General features: G+C 42.4%; 1 long non-coding RNA gene across 1 annotated transcript; it reads right to left on the bottom strand.

Moving 5' to 3' along the window:
* Positions 1-1,460: 1,460 nt before the first annotated feature.
* On the bottom strand, positions 1,461-15,043 carry LOC148146115 (uncharacterized). Its single transcript, XR_015760719.1, has 3 exons — positions 14,915-15,043; positions 14,622-14,697; positions 1,461-1,652 (listed from the first exon to the last, which is right to left on the bottom strand). It is a non-coding gene; the product is annotated as an uncharacterized LOC148146115 (long non-coding RNA).
* Positions 15,044-15,468: the final 425 nt, after the last annotated feature.

Consider the following 15,468-nt stretch of genomic DNA (forward strand, 5'->3'; position numbering starts at 1 on the left):
AAGCACAGCAGGTCAGGCAGCATCCGAGGAGCAGGAGAATTGACGTTTCTGGTAAAATCACTTCCTCAGAAAGGGCTTGTTGATACCCTGCCAATCTATAATGTTTTGGTTTAAGAAGATGCACACCAGATAATGATTAAAATAAGATGAACAACGTGTTTTCAAGTAAAATTGATTTGTATAAAAATATGTAGTAGCAAGTTAAAAAGGAATAGTTTAATTTCACGATTGTGCTGATTCAAATGCCTTCAGCGTTGCTCAATAGGTTTACGTCACCACCAGAACTGCTTATTTGACTTGCAGCCTTGTTTGAATCATCGATTTCCCCACATGTAATTTATTTCATTACGTCTCTAAAAGGAGTGGGAAAAACTCAACAAGTTCGAGCTAGTGAAGAGACTGAAACACTCATCGATAATATTCCAGAAATGCTTGTTAAAACATTTTTCAGAAGGGATTAGATTTTAATTGGCTGTATGCCTGTTCAAGGTCAAAAATCAAACGACTGCAGATTATAGTCCAACAGGTTTCAAATTTACCTGTGTCGTGTTACGTTTGATCTTGTCCACCTCAGTCCAACACAGCACCTCCATATCTTGGCTGCATGCTGATCATCAGTTAGATCGTGCATTCAAAGTAATGTCGAGGCTAAATCTGTTTGTCCTTACGAACACAAATACTGCAGATGATGGATTAACGTGAATATCCCACAGCTTCTGCCCAAGTCCTGCTACTTCCTCTTTAGTTTTCTGACAACAGCATTTTGCTAAAATGCAGGAGGTTCAGGATTATCATTTCTTTAATAGATCTTACTTTAGAAAGAATTTGCTTTAAAAAGCAGGGGCACTATCTTGAAGAACTTAGATTTAGCAAGCCATGTTGTACAACAAGAAATGCCCAGATCTGCGAAGTTTCATGGAAGGAGCCACAAAGGAAACTGAAATTAATAGCTTATACACAAGTTGGCTTGGGGCTTTAATACTTAGCAATATTATCAAGCAGAAATTAACAGATTAAAATTTTAATATAGAACATATAGAACATTACAGCGCAGTACAGGCCCTTCGGCCCTCGATGTTGCGCCGACCTGTCATACCAATCTGAAGCCCATCTAACCTACACTATTCCATGTACGTCCATATGCTTATCCAATGATGACTTAAATGTACTTAAAGTTGGCAAATCTACTACCACTGCAGTAATATTTCTCTAATGTTATAGAGAAATATAAGGAAAAGAGACTATTGTCAATTTTAAAAAAATCACACACCAGGTGATTGGAATTGGAATTGGAAGCACTAGCTTTAAACCTGTTGGACTATAACCTGGTGTTGGACTATAACCTGTTGGACTATAACTTTGTACACCCCAGTCCAACACCGGCATCTCCAAATCATGATTGTCAATTTCAGGTGTGTTGACAATTTCATAAAGAAGGACATTGCACCAAATAAAGATAATCTGCTTTTATAATATACATTATCACATTATAATAGAACAATGTTCTTCCATTGTCAGTTTGTCTCAGTTGGTGACACCTTTGCTTCTGTCGGAAAGTTACAGATTCATGCTGTGCTCTCGAACTTGAGCCAACAGTTGCAGGTGGCATCTTAAAATGAGAAATGTTGGCGTGCCACATTATCTCATCTATCCTGCTCAGAAGGATACACAAAAATGAGCAAACAATTTTCCTATTGGTCTAGTCAAAACCTTTTCTCTACTAAATGCAAAAACAGATTAATTAGTCATTCATTGCATCTACTATCTGTGTGACTTTATCACTGCAATTTGATGACCGTGTTCCCAACTTAATAACAGGCTTTGGGGATTAGCAATCATTGAAACATTTTTCCTAGAAGGTCATATCTCTTTATATCCCTAAGGTATCCTTCTTCTCTAAATCCATTATTATTAATTTTAATTGTTTTTAAAGTTAACATTTATTTTTCTTGCTTCAGTATTCTATAACTGTTGGTTCTTAGTGATCTAAAACTGGAAAGGGAAAGTGAATGTCTCTTTGTAGAAATTGGTTTTCTACCCCATTTAAGAAGCAATGTTAAAAAAACATCAAAGGTTGCCTGATCATCTTTTGTAATTCCAGTGCAGTACTCTGGCAAAAGGGACACATGGATCAACATATTCAAAAATAATTGATCTTAATAGCTTTGAAGAGCAACCTCAAGTTGGAGAAGGACAATGTTACCAAATGCTTTCAATGTCTGGATCTGCCAAATTTCAAGGGAGGAGCCACATAAGGAGACAGATATTAAAAGATTACAGTCAAGCTGGTTTAGAATTAGAGTTAGAATTAGAATTAGATTTTATTGTCACGCGTACATAAGTACCGAAATACAGGAGTACAGTGAAAAGTGTACAAAGTCGCCATTCTCTGGCACCATCTTGGTTACAAAAAACAGAAGTTTAAAAAAGCAACAGCCGAAATAAAAGAAACAAAAGGAAAGGAAAATGTCCAATCTAAAAGAAAGAAAAATGTCCATATCTTAAAGTCCCACCTCTATAAAGGTGTATGGAACACTCAGCCTTTGAGACACCCGGGCCGAACTGCAATATTATCACACAGAACGCAACAGATTCAAATTTGAATGTTGTACAGAAATATAGAGAAAAGGAACTAAGATCAGCTGTTATGGTCCACAGTGGATTGTATTTTGGTTTTATAGAGACTTCAAACTATTCTCATAGAACATAGAACATAGAACAATACAGCACAGAACAGGCCCTTCGGCCCACGATGTTGTGCCGAACATTTGTCCTAGCTTAAGCACCCATCCATGTACCTATCCAATTGCCACTTAAAGGTCACCAAAGATTCTGACTCTACCACTCCCACGGGCAACGCATTCCATGCCCCCACCACTCTCTGGGTAAAGAACCCACCCCTGACATCTCCCCTATACCTTCCACCCTTCACCTTAAATTTATGTCCCCTTGTAACACTCTGTTGTACCCGGGGAAAAAGTTTCTGACTGTCTACTCTATCTATTCCTCTGATCATCTTATAAACCTCTATCAAGTCACCCCTCATCCTTCGCCGTTCCAACGAGAAAAGGCCTAGCACTCTCAACCTATCCTCGTATGACCTATTCTCCATTCCAGGCAACATCCTGGTAAATCTTCTCTGCACCCTCTCCAAAGCTTCCACATCTTTCCTAAAGTGAGGCGACCAGAACTGCACACAGTACTCCAAATGTGGCCTAACCAAAGTCCTGTACAGTTGCAACATCACTTCACGACTCTTGAATTCAATCCCTCTGCTAATGAACGCTAATACACCATAGGCTTTCTTACAAGCTCTATCCACCTGAGTGGCAACTTTCAAAGATCTATGAACATAGACCCCAAGATCCCTCTGTTCCTCCACCTCACTAAGAACCCTACCGTTAACCCTGTATTCTGCATTCTTATTTGTCTTTCCAAAATGGACAAACTCACACTTGGCAGGGTTGAACTCCATCTGCCTCTCCTCAGCCCAGCTCTGCATCATATCTAAGTCCCTTTGCAGCCGACAACAGCCCTCCTCACTATCCACAACTCCACCAATCTTTGTATCATCTGCAAATTTACTGACCCACCCTTCGACTCCCTCATCCAAGTCATTAATAAAAATTACAAACAGCAGAGGACCCAGAACTGATCCCTGCGGAACTCCACTTGTAACTGGGCTCCAGGCTGAATATTTACCATCTACCACCACTCTCTGACTTCGACCGGTTAACCAGTTTTCTAGGAGAAAGTGAGGTCTGCAGATGCTGGAGATCAAAGTTGAAACTTTATTGCTGGAACAGCACAGCAGGTCAGGCAGCATCCAGGGAACAGGAGATTCGACGTTTCGGGCACAGGCCCTTCTTCAGGAATGAGCAGAGAGTGTTCAGCAGGAGAAGATAAAAGGTAGGGAGGAGGGACTTGGAGGAGGGGAGTTGGAAATGTGATAGGTGGAAAGAGGTCAAGGTGAGGGTGATAGGTCGGAGTAGGGTGGAGGCGGAGAGGTCAAGAAGAAGACTGCAGGTCAGGAAGGCGGTGCCGGGCTGGAAGGATCCGGCTGAGACAAGGTGGGGGGAGGGGGGATGAAGAAACTGGTGAAGTCGAAGTTCATCCCCTGCGGTTGGAGGGTTCCCAGTCGGAAGATAAGACGCTCCTCCTCCGACCGTCGCGTTGTTGTGGTTTGGCGGTGGATGAGTCCAATGACCTGCATATCCTCGGTGGAGTGGGAGGGGGAGTTGAAATGCTGTGCCACAGGTTGGTTGGGTTGGTTCGTCCGGGTGGCCCAGAGGTGCTCCCTGAATCGCTCCGCAAGTAGGCGGCCTGTCTCCCCAATATAGAGGAGGCCACACCGGCTGCAGCGGATGCAGTAGATGATGTGGGTAGAGGTGCAGGTGAATCTGTGGCGGATATGGAAGTTTCCCTTGGGGCCTTGGAGAGAAGTGAGGGGGGAGGTGTGGGCGCAAGTGTTGCACCTCCTGCGGTTGCAAGGGAAGGTGCCGGGAGTGGTGGTTGGGTCGGTGGGGGGTGTGGATCTGACAAGGGAGTCGCGGAGGGAGTGGTCTCTACGGAAAGCTGATAGGGGAGGGGAGGGAAATATATCCTTGGTGCTGGGGTCTGTTTGGAGGTGGCGGAAGTGACGGCGGATGATGCGCTGTACATGGAGATTGGTGGGGTGGTAGGTGAGGACCAGTGGGGTTCTGTCCTGGTGGCGGTTGGAGGGGCGGGTTTTCTATCCAACTGGTCAAATTTCCCTCTATCCCATGCCTCCTGACTTTCCACATAAGCCTACCATGGGGAAACTTATCAAATGCCTTACTAAAATCCATGTATACTACATCCACTGCTCTCCCTCACCCACATGCTTGGTTACCTCCTCAAAGAATTCAATAAGACTTGTAAGGCAAGACCTACCCTTCACAAATCCGTGCTGGCTGTCCCTAATCAAGCAGTGTCTTTCCAGATATTCATAAATCCTATCCCTCAGTACCCTTTCCATTACTTTACCTACCACCGAAGTAAGACTAACTGGCCTGTAATTCCCGGGGTTATCCCTATTCCCTTTTTTGAACAGGGGCACAACATTCGCCACTCTCCAGTCCCCTGGTACCACCCCCATTGACAGTGAAGACGAAAAGATCATTGCCAATGGTACTGCAATTTCCTCTCTTGCTTCCCACATAATCCTAGGATATAACCCATCAGGCCTGGGGGACTTGTCTATCCTCAAGTTGTTCAAAATGTCCAACACATCTTCCTTCCTAACAAGTATCTCCTCTAGCTTACCAGTCCGTTTCACACTCTCCTCTTCAACAATACGGTCCCTCTCATTCGTAAATACTGAAGAAAAGTACTCATTCAAGACCTCTCCTATCCCTTCCGACTCAATACACAGTCTCCCACTACTGTCCTTGATCGGACCTACCCTCGTTCTCGTCATTCTCATGTTTCTCACATACGCATAAAATGCCTTTGGGTTATCCTTGATCCTATCCGCCAAAGATTTTTCATGCCCTCTCTTAGCTCTCTTAATCCCTTTCTTCAGGTCCCTTCTGGCTATCCTGTATCCCTCCACTGCTCTGTCTGAACCCTGTTTCCTCAACCTTATGTAAGCCTCCTTCTTCCTCTTTACAAGACATTCAACCTCCCTCGTCAACTAAGGTTCCCTCACATGACCATTTCTTTCCTGCCTGACAGGTACATACATATCAAGGACACGTCATATCTGTTCCTTGAAAAAGTTCCACATTTCCACGACATCCTTCCCTGACAGCCTATGCTCCCAACTTATGCTCCTCAGATCCTGTCTTACAGCATCGTAATTACCCTTCCCCCGATTGTAAAACCTACCCTGTTGCACGCACCTATCTCTCTCCATTACCAAGGTGAAAGTCACAGAATTGTGGTCACCATCACCAAAATGTTCACCCACTAACAAGCCCATCACTTGTCCCGGTTCATTACCGAGTACCAAATCCAATATGGCCTCCCCTCTGGTCGGACAATCTACATACTGAGTTAGAAAAGCTTCCTGGACACACTGCACAAACACCGCCCCATCCAATCTACTTGATCTAAAGAGCTTCCAATCAATATTTGGGAAGTTGAAATCGCCCATGACTACTACCCTGTGGCGTCTGCACCTTTCCAAAATCTGTTTCCCAATCTGTTTCTCCACATCTCTGCTGCTATTGGGGGGCCTATAGTAAACACCCAACAAGGTGACTGCACCTTTCCTATTTCTGACTTCAGCCCATACTACCTCCAAAGGCAGATCCCCCTCGAACTGCCTTTCTGCAGCCGTTATACCATTTCTAATTAGCAACGCCACCTCCCCTCCTTTTTTTACCACCGTCCCTAATCTTACTAAGTCTCAATTGAAGAGACTCTAAATTTTTTCCAAATTCAGAAGAGCTTTGGTTTAAACAAAAGATTACCAGAAATAACAAAACATGCAACATGCAAAAGCATTGATAATTGTTCTATTGAAAACAATTTCTCTGAGTGTGGTGAAGATATGTGATAGTATTCAGTGAAGGTAGTTTTATTTAATTATACAGATGATTTTTTTAATGGAGTTCAAGCTGGTTAACAAATTCACAGACATCTCCATTCAAAATGGCTGCTTGTGCTTCCCTTGGGGACTTGAAGAACACTGTGAGCAGATGCTGACTCACTCAAATGGCATTTGCGTATATCCGAAAGGACTTGACTCCAAAAATATTTACCCCAATATTGGAGAGGAAAATCCAAACATTAAGGTAAATGGAGGGAAAAATTAAATTTTGAGTCAAAATTGACACAAAGCTGGGCAGTCACTGCTCGGCATCGTGGTTTATGCCATTTAATTGTTACTGGCGAGCTGTGGTGCTGATTAGGTTCCTATCTGTAGTTACACGGGCAGGGAAAGTAGGAGATCTGCAGATGGTAGAATTAAATGATAATATTAGTATCTGGGGAAAGAGGGAGTAATCCATTGGACCTCAAATACAATGGCAAAAGATACTAGCACTTGCTGCTATTCCTGAGCCAAAGGAAATAAATACAGTTTCAATGGTATTCATCCATCACCCTTGAATAAAGGGGGTTTGGGAGTGGTGGATACAGTGTGTGGTTAAGGAATGGTATTGGAATCCTAATCCAATGCCAGTTTAGGGGATTTAAACATCTGGCCATATCCAACATACAAATCCCTGATAGTTAAGACTGCCTAATGAGTATATAGAAACAGCAAATAAAATACAAGACATGCCACTTAAAGTTAAAAAAAATCTTTATCACCTGGAACGTTGATAGTTGTTCTTCAAAATGCTTGCCATAATTGTAGATTTACTGTTTTGAAAATTAACTTATACACAGTGCACTTTTTAGGTGGTTATTTATTGAGCTAGAATGTTAACCATAGAAGGAGATATTTGTGGGCATTAATATTATGTGACTACATGTTGAGATGCCAATGAATACTAATGGAATAGTGCCTTGAAGAAGTATACTGCTCTAATTTAAGAATTTTTTAAAGCGATAAATAATTTAAACAGATAGAATTGTATTGCTGTTGAGAGTTGTTATTTTAACAATTTATCTTATTCAGTAACACCATACATTTGTACTTTAATTTTCTAACAAAATATAGATATATAATCAACAGGTTTTGCCATTATGTTATATATGGACCAAAATTGAACTTATAAATGAAGTTAAGAGGAAGCACACGAGGAAGTTAAGGAAGCAAATTGTCTACTAAAGACAAGCATTTATTTCAGAGTTTTCCATTAAAGGTTCATTTTCCACAATCCATCATTGTCCTGGCATGTACTTTGTTTACACTTTATGCGCTGTGCCTTTGTTTAAAAATGCAAGGCAACTCATACTTTTTTTGAGGAATCATGTTACACTGAGAAGAAACATTGATTGATTGTTTGTGTCAGTACTGCAGTCTTATTGGAGGTCAGTGACATTACAGCTTGGTTTGAGTATCTGATTTATATAGAAGACCTTGTAAAATGATACCAGAATAGAAAGCAATAGGGAGGAATGGTGCCAGGAAAAAGAGACAAAGAAAGAACAACATAACAGGAACAACATGGAGGTCACAGTTGGACTTCCAGCTAGAAGTTGTGGAAAATGTGTAGTTGTGCTATGAAGCAGTTATACCAGGGGTAATCAAATGGGGAAAAAGTTTCATGGTCTGGAGCTAATGTTGAGTTGTGAAGACTGTTAAGTACCAAAGTGGAGAATAAGGTGTTGTTCCTCCCGAAGCAAGACTAGAAAGTGCAGGAGAAACTCAGCATGTGGCAGCACCTGTAGAGACAAACACATTGAAGGTAGGAGCAGGAGTAGGCCATTTGACCCCTCGAGTCTGCTCCACCATTCAATATGACCACTCAAACTGACCATCGAGCTCAATCCTAATCCTACCTTCTCCCATATTCCTAAATCCCTTTAGCCAGAAGTGCTATATCTACCTCCTTCTTGAAACCATATAATGTTTTGTCTTCAACCACCTGCTGTGTAGGGAATTTTGCAGGTTTCCCATTCGCTGGGTGTAGATATTTCTCCTCAACTCAATCCTAAAGGGTTTACACCTTATCCTTAAACTATGACCTCTGGTTCCGAACTCCCCTACTATCTGAAACATCCTTCCTGCATCCTGTCTTATTATATTAGAATTCTACAGCAGGAACATCCTTCCTCAGATAAGGAGACCAAAACTGCGTACAATATTTCAGGTGTGGTCTAACCAATGCCCTGTATAATTTTAGCAAGATCTCCTTGTTCATATACTTGAATCTTTTCACTGTGAAGGCCAACATAAAGTTTGCTTTCTTTATTGCCTGCTTAGCCTGCACGTTTACTTTCACTGACAGTGGGGATGAGGACACCCAGGTCTCTTTGAAAATTCTTCTCTCTACAGCCATTCAAATAATAAAATGCCTTCCTATTTTTGCCATAAAAGTGGATAACCTCACATTTATCCACATTATACTGCATCTGCAATACATTTGCCCACTCACTCAGCCCGTCTAAATCACACTGCAACTTCTCCTCACAAGTCATCCTTCCAACCACTTCTGTGTCATTTGCAAATTTTAAGATATCACGTTTAGTTCTCTCACTTAATATGTTGTAAATAGATTGTGTCCTAGTACTGATTCCTACAGCATCTCACTAGTCACTGCTTACCATTAGAAAAAGACTCATTTATTCCTACTCTTTATTTCCTGTTTGCTAACCAATTTTCTATCCATCTTAATGGCTGAACAGGCTGGGGCTGTTTTCCCTGGAGCGTCAGAGGCTGAAGGGTGATCTTATAGAGGTTTACAAAATTATGAGGGGCATGGATAGGATAAATAGACAAAGTCTTTTCCCTGGAGTTGGGGAGTCCAGAACAAGAGGGCATAGGTTTAGGGTGAGAGGGAAAAGATATAAAAGGGACCTAAGGGGCAACCTTTTCACGCTCACCCTGCAGCTCATTGCCTCCAACCCTGGCAACATCCTTGTAAATCTTTTCTGAACTCTTTTAAGTTTCACAACATCTTTCTGAAAGGAAGAACAGAATTGCACACAATATTCCAACGGTGACCTAACCAATGTCCTGTACAGCTGCAACATGACCTCCCAACTCCTGTACTCAATACTCTGACCAATAAAGGAAAGCATACCAAACGCCTTCTTCACTATCCTACCTACCTGTGACTCCACTTTCAAGGAGCTATGAACCTGCACTCCAAGGTCTCTTTGTTCAGCAACACTCCCTAGGACCTTATCATTAAGTGTATAAGTCCTGCTAAGGTTTGCTTTCCCAAAATGCAGCACCTCGCATTTATCTGAATTAAACTGCATCTGCCATGTCTCAGCCCATTGGCCCATCTGGTCCAGATCCTATTGTAATCTGAGGTAACCCTCTTCACTATCCACTACACCTCCAATTTTGGTGTCATCTGCAAACTTACTAACTGTACCTCTTATGCTTGCATCCAAATCATTTATGTAAATGACAAAAAGTAGAGGACCCAGCACTGATCCTTGAGGCACACCACTGGTCACAGGCCTCCAGTCTGAAAAACAACCCTCCACCACCACCCTCTGTCTTCTACCTTTGAGCCAGTTCTCTATCCAAATGGCTAGTTCTCCCTGTATTCCATGAGATCAAACCTTGCTAATCAGTCTCCCATGAGGAAACTTGTCGAACGCCTTACTGAAGTCCATATAGATCACATCTACTGATTAGATTAGATTAGATTAGATTAGATTACTTACAGTGTGGAAACAGGCCCTTCGGCCCAACAAGTCCACACCGACCCGCCGAAGCGCAACCCACCCATACCCCTACATTTACCCATTTTAATCTAACACTACGGGCAATTTAGCATGGCCAATTCACCTGACCCGCACATCTTTGTGACTGTGGGAGGAAACCGGAGCACCCGGAGGAAACCCACGCAGACACGGGGAGAATGTGCAAACTCCACACAGTCAGTCGCCTGAGTCGGGAATTGAACCCGGGTCTCTGGCGCTGTGAGGCAGCAGTGCTAACCACTGTGCCACTGCTCTGCCCTCATCAATTCTCTTTGTTACTTCCTCAAAAAACTCAATCAAGTTTGTGAGACATGTTTTCCATTAGCCATGTTGACTATCCCTAATCAGTCCTTACCTTTCCAAATACATGTACATCCTGTCCCTCAGGATTCCCTCCAAAAACTTGCCCACCACTGAGGTCAGGCTCACTGGTCTATAGTTCCCTGGCTTGTCTTTACCACCCTTCTTAAACAGTGGCACCATGTTTGCCAACCTCCAGTCTTCCGGCACCTTACCTGTGACTATCGATGATACAAATATCTCAGCAAGAGGCCCAGCAATGACTCTCTGGCTTCCCACAGAGTTCTCGGGTACACCTGATCAGGTCCTGGGGATTTACCCACCTTTAACCGTTTCAAGATATCCAGCACTTCTTCATCTGTAATCTGGACATTTTGCAAGATGTCACCATCTATTTCCCTACAGTCTATATCTTCCATATCCTTTTCCATATTAAATACTGATACAAAACATTCATTTAGTATCTCCCCCATTTTCTGAGGTTCCACACAAAAGCCGCCTTGCTGATTTTTGAGAGGCCCTATTCTCTTTTGTCCTTAATGTATTTGTAAAAACCCCTTGGATTCTCCTTAATTCTATTTGCCAAAGCTATCCCATGTCCCCTTTTTGCCCTCCTGATTTCCCTCTTAAGTATACTCCTACTTCTTTTATACTCTTCTAAGGATTCACTCGATCTATCCTCTCTATATCTGACATATGCTTCCTTCTTTTTCTTCACCAAACCCTCAATTTCTTCAGTCATCCAGCATTCCCTATACCTACCAGCCTTTCCTTTCACCCTGACAGGAATGTACTTTATCTGGATTCTTGTTATCTCATTTCTGAAGGCTTCCCATTTTCCAGCCGTCCCTTCACCTGCGAACATCTGCCCCCAATCAGCTTTCGAAAGTTCTTGTCTAATACTGTCAAAATTGGCCTGTCTTCAATTTAGAACTTCAACTTTTAGATCTGGTCTATCCTTTTCCATCACAAAATGAATAGAATTATGGTCGCTGGCCCCAAAGTGCTCTCCCACTGACACCTCCATCACCTACCCTGCCTTATTTCCCAAGAGTAGGTCAAGTTTAGCACCTTCTCTCGTAGGTACATCCACATACTGAATCAGAAAGTGTCTTGTGCGCACTTAAGAAATTCCTCTCCATCTAAACCTTTAACACTATCGCAGTCCCAGTCGATGTTTGGAAAGTTAAAATCCCCTACCATAATACCCTATTATTCTTACAGATAGCTGAGATCTCCTTACAAGTTTGTTTCTCAATTTCCCTCTGACTATTAGGGTTCTATAATACAATCCCAATAAGGTGATCATCCCTTTCTCATTTCTCAGTTCCACCCAAATAACTTCCCTGGGTGTGTTTCAGGGAATGCCCTCCCTCAGCACAGCTGTAATGCTATCCCTTATCAAAGATGCCACTCCCCCTCCTCTCTTGCCTCCCTTTCTATCCTTCCTGTAGCATTTGTATCCTGGAACATTAAGCTGCCAGCCCTGCTCATCCCTGAGCCATGTTTCTGTAATTGCTATGATATCCCAGTCCCATGTTCCTAACCATGCCTGAGTTCATCTGCCTTCACTGTTAGGCCCCTTGAATTGAAGTAAATGCAGTTTAATTTATTAGTCCTACCTTGTCCCTGCCTACCTTGACTGTTTGACTCACTTCTGTTCTCAACTCTACCTGTCTCAGACCGATCTCTTTCCTCACTATCTCCCTGGGTCCCACCACCCCCACCTTACTAAATTAAAGCCTCCCAAGCAGTTCTAGCAATTTTTCCTGTTAGTATATTAGTCCCCTTTCAATTTAGGTGCAATCCGTCCTTCTTGTAGAGGTCACTTCTACCCCAAAAGAGACTCCAATGATCCAAAAATGTGAATCCTTCTCCCATACACCAGCTCCTCAGCCATGCTCTGTCTCTGTCCTCATATTCCTGCCTCACTAGCTCGTAGCACTGGGAGTAATCCAGATATTACTACCCTTGAGGACCTCGTTTTTAAATTTATGCCTAACGCTCTGTGATCTCCCTTCAGAATCTCATCCTTTTCCCTTCCAATGTCGTTGGTTCCAGCGTGGACAATGACCTCTTGCTGGCCCCTCTCCCCCGTGAGAACATCCTGCACCCTCTCTGAGACATCCTTGATCCTGGCACCAGGGAAACAACACACCATTCTGCTTTTTCTCTGCTGGCCATAGAAACGTCTGTGTGTACCTCGGACTACAGAATCCCCTAACACAATTGATCTCTTGGAAGCCGACATACCCCTCATTGCATTAGAGTCAGTCTCAATACCAGAAACTTGGCTGTTTGTGCTACGTTTCCCTGAGAATCCATCACCTCCTACATTTTCCAAAACAGCATACCTGTTTGAAATGGGTATATCCACAAAAGACTCCTGCCCTATGTGCCTACCTCTCTTACCCTTCCTGGAGCTAACCCATCTATGTGACTGTATCTGAGACTTCCCCCTTCCTGTAACTGCCATCCACCACATACTGTTGCTGTTGAGAATTCCTCATTGCTTCTATCTGTCCCTCTACCGATCCACTCGATCTGACAAGATTCGCATCCAACAGCATTTATGGCAGATATAATCCTCAGTAACCCCTAAACTCTCTTTAAACTCCCACTTCTGACAAGCAGTACATATCACTGCAAAGGCCATTTTTGCTCCTTCACAATCTACAGACCCAGAAAAGAACACTGTCTTATTCCTCTACAAAAAAAAGCACCAGGTTAAATTAATAGCTATGGCTTAGATTTTAAGTTTAATCAAGAGATTTATCTCCAAATACAATCAAGAAAGAACCCACTGCACTCATTAATACAGCCTTTGTCTTGGACAGACTTAAAACAACAATTAATATATCTGATTCTGTGTTGTGAACTTCGCCCAAACTGGTTCCTCCAAGATTAGTTGTGAAATTCACTGTTTGTTAATTTTCCAAGATGCACTCCGACGTCCAGCGGCACATGAATTCAAAAACAACAAAGGCGGTAACTGTGCAGGTTCTCTCTCTCTCGCTCTCTCTCTCCTGCACTGTCCTCATCATGTGCTTCCTTTGTCTGCTCTTCTCCCTTTTAAACTGCTGTTGTTTTGACTTTTTTTTCCAAAGTTCCAAAACAATGCAACAGCATATAACACAGTAACTGCTGCTCCTGGAATTCGAGGAAATCACCTCCAACACCTAACTTACCTCAAAAAAAGAGCAGCTGTTACAGCCAGAAATTTTTCTCGTCCTCCATCTTGGATTACCCAGAAGTCATGGGCATATGTGAGTATAAGTGTTGGGGAATGGGTCTGGGTGGGATACCCTTTGGAGGGATGGTGTGAACTTGTTGAGCCAAATGGCCTGTTTCCACACTGTAGGGATTCTATAATTCTAAGATTCTATGAATGTCTTATGAAAGTCCAAATAGACCACAACCACTGGCTCCCCTTCATCAACTCTATAACCCGTTCTGATAAAGGGTCACTGAATTTGACTAGCGTTAACTCTGCTTCTCTCTGCAGATGTTGGTGGACCTGCTGAGCAATTTCTGGTTTTGTTTCAGACCTGCATCATCTTTGCTTTATTTTGCTGTTCTTCTAGCCTTTGTTGGACTTCACTGGAACACTGCAGCAGGCCTAGGTCAGTAACTTTTACCATGAAAGCAAGATGGTGCATTGAAATGATGAATGACCAGAAGGTCAGGATCATTTGTGTAGTCAGTTGCTCAGCAAAGCCTGGTCTGCATTTGGTCTTAAACAAGAGCAGAAATCACGGTAAAAGCTCAGCAAGTCTGGCAACTTTTATAAAGAGTAGTCAGAGTTAATGTTTTGGGTCAGGTGACCCTGGCCAATGTAAAGAAGATTGCATTGTGAGCAGTGACTACAGTAGACTAGATTGAAAGAAGGACAAATAAACCACTGCTCCACCTGGTAGGTGTGTTTGGGACCTTGACCAGTGAGGAGGTAAAGATGATTTGCTGAGTTTTTCTGCACTTTTCAAAACTTCAGATCTCCATCATCTGCAGTCCTGTGCTTTTACCTTAAATCGGTTATGATCACAATCTTTAGGCCAATGGAAACATTCAATCTTTCAATACCTTGAAGACTTTGACCACCTGCATCAGAAACAAAATAAAAACACAGTGCCTTTAAACGTAGTAAACTATCCAATAAACTTCACAGAAATGTTAATCAATTTAACAAAGCCAAATATAGAGGAATTAGGTCTGATGACCAACATTTCATCAAAGATATGGGTTTAAAGCAGTGTTTTTGCAAGGAGGAAGAGAGACAGGTTTGGCGAAGTGAGTTCAGAGTTAAATATCCCCGAACCTTCCCTGTTTAAAGGAGAGCAGCCCAGTTTCTCAGCATAGATAGAGCAAATTACTGTAGATGCTGGAATCTGTACTGAAAACAGCAAATGCTGAGGAAGAATCATCCAGACTTGAAACGTTAGCTTGCTCTCTCTCCTTGGATGCTGTCTGACCTGCTGTGATCTCCAACATTTGTTGTTTTCAGTTTTTCAGAATAACTGAAGTCTTTAATCCCTGTTACTATTCCAGTTCATCTCCGACTCATTCGCAAAGACCTTGACATTCTGCTTAATGTGTTTTTCAATTTGCCAGAAATGGGCCAATAGTATGATACAGGTTGTAGGTGGGTGAAGTCATGGAAACCCTTTGAATGTTGTACTTGACTATGCTTTAACTACAAAACATGGTTTGTTCAAACATATTTCTTGCATTAGTCAACAATTGCATGCAAGTTTATGTATTACAGTTACTTGAAAAATGAGAATGAAGTATTTAATTGCTCAAAACATAGATGGGTGTGGTATGATTTGTAAGTATCTGCCTCCCTGTTTATATCTGCAGGCATGACCCATA

The sequence above is a fragment of the Chiloscyllium plagiosum genome, unplaced genomic scaffold (assembly GCF_037043375.1).
Source record: "Chiloscyllium plagiosum isolate Xiang-an unplaced genomic scaffold, Cpla_swu_hap1 HiC_scaffold_21, whole genome shotgun sequence".
In the NCBI taxonomy this organism is placed as follows: domain Eukaryota; kingdom Metazoa; phylum Chordata; class Chondrichthyes; order Orectolobiformes; family Hemiscylliidae; genus Chiloscyllium; species Chiloscyllium plagiosum.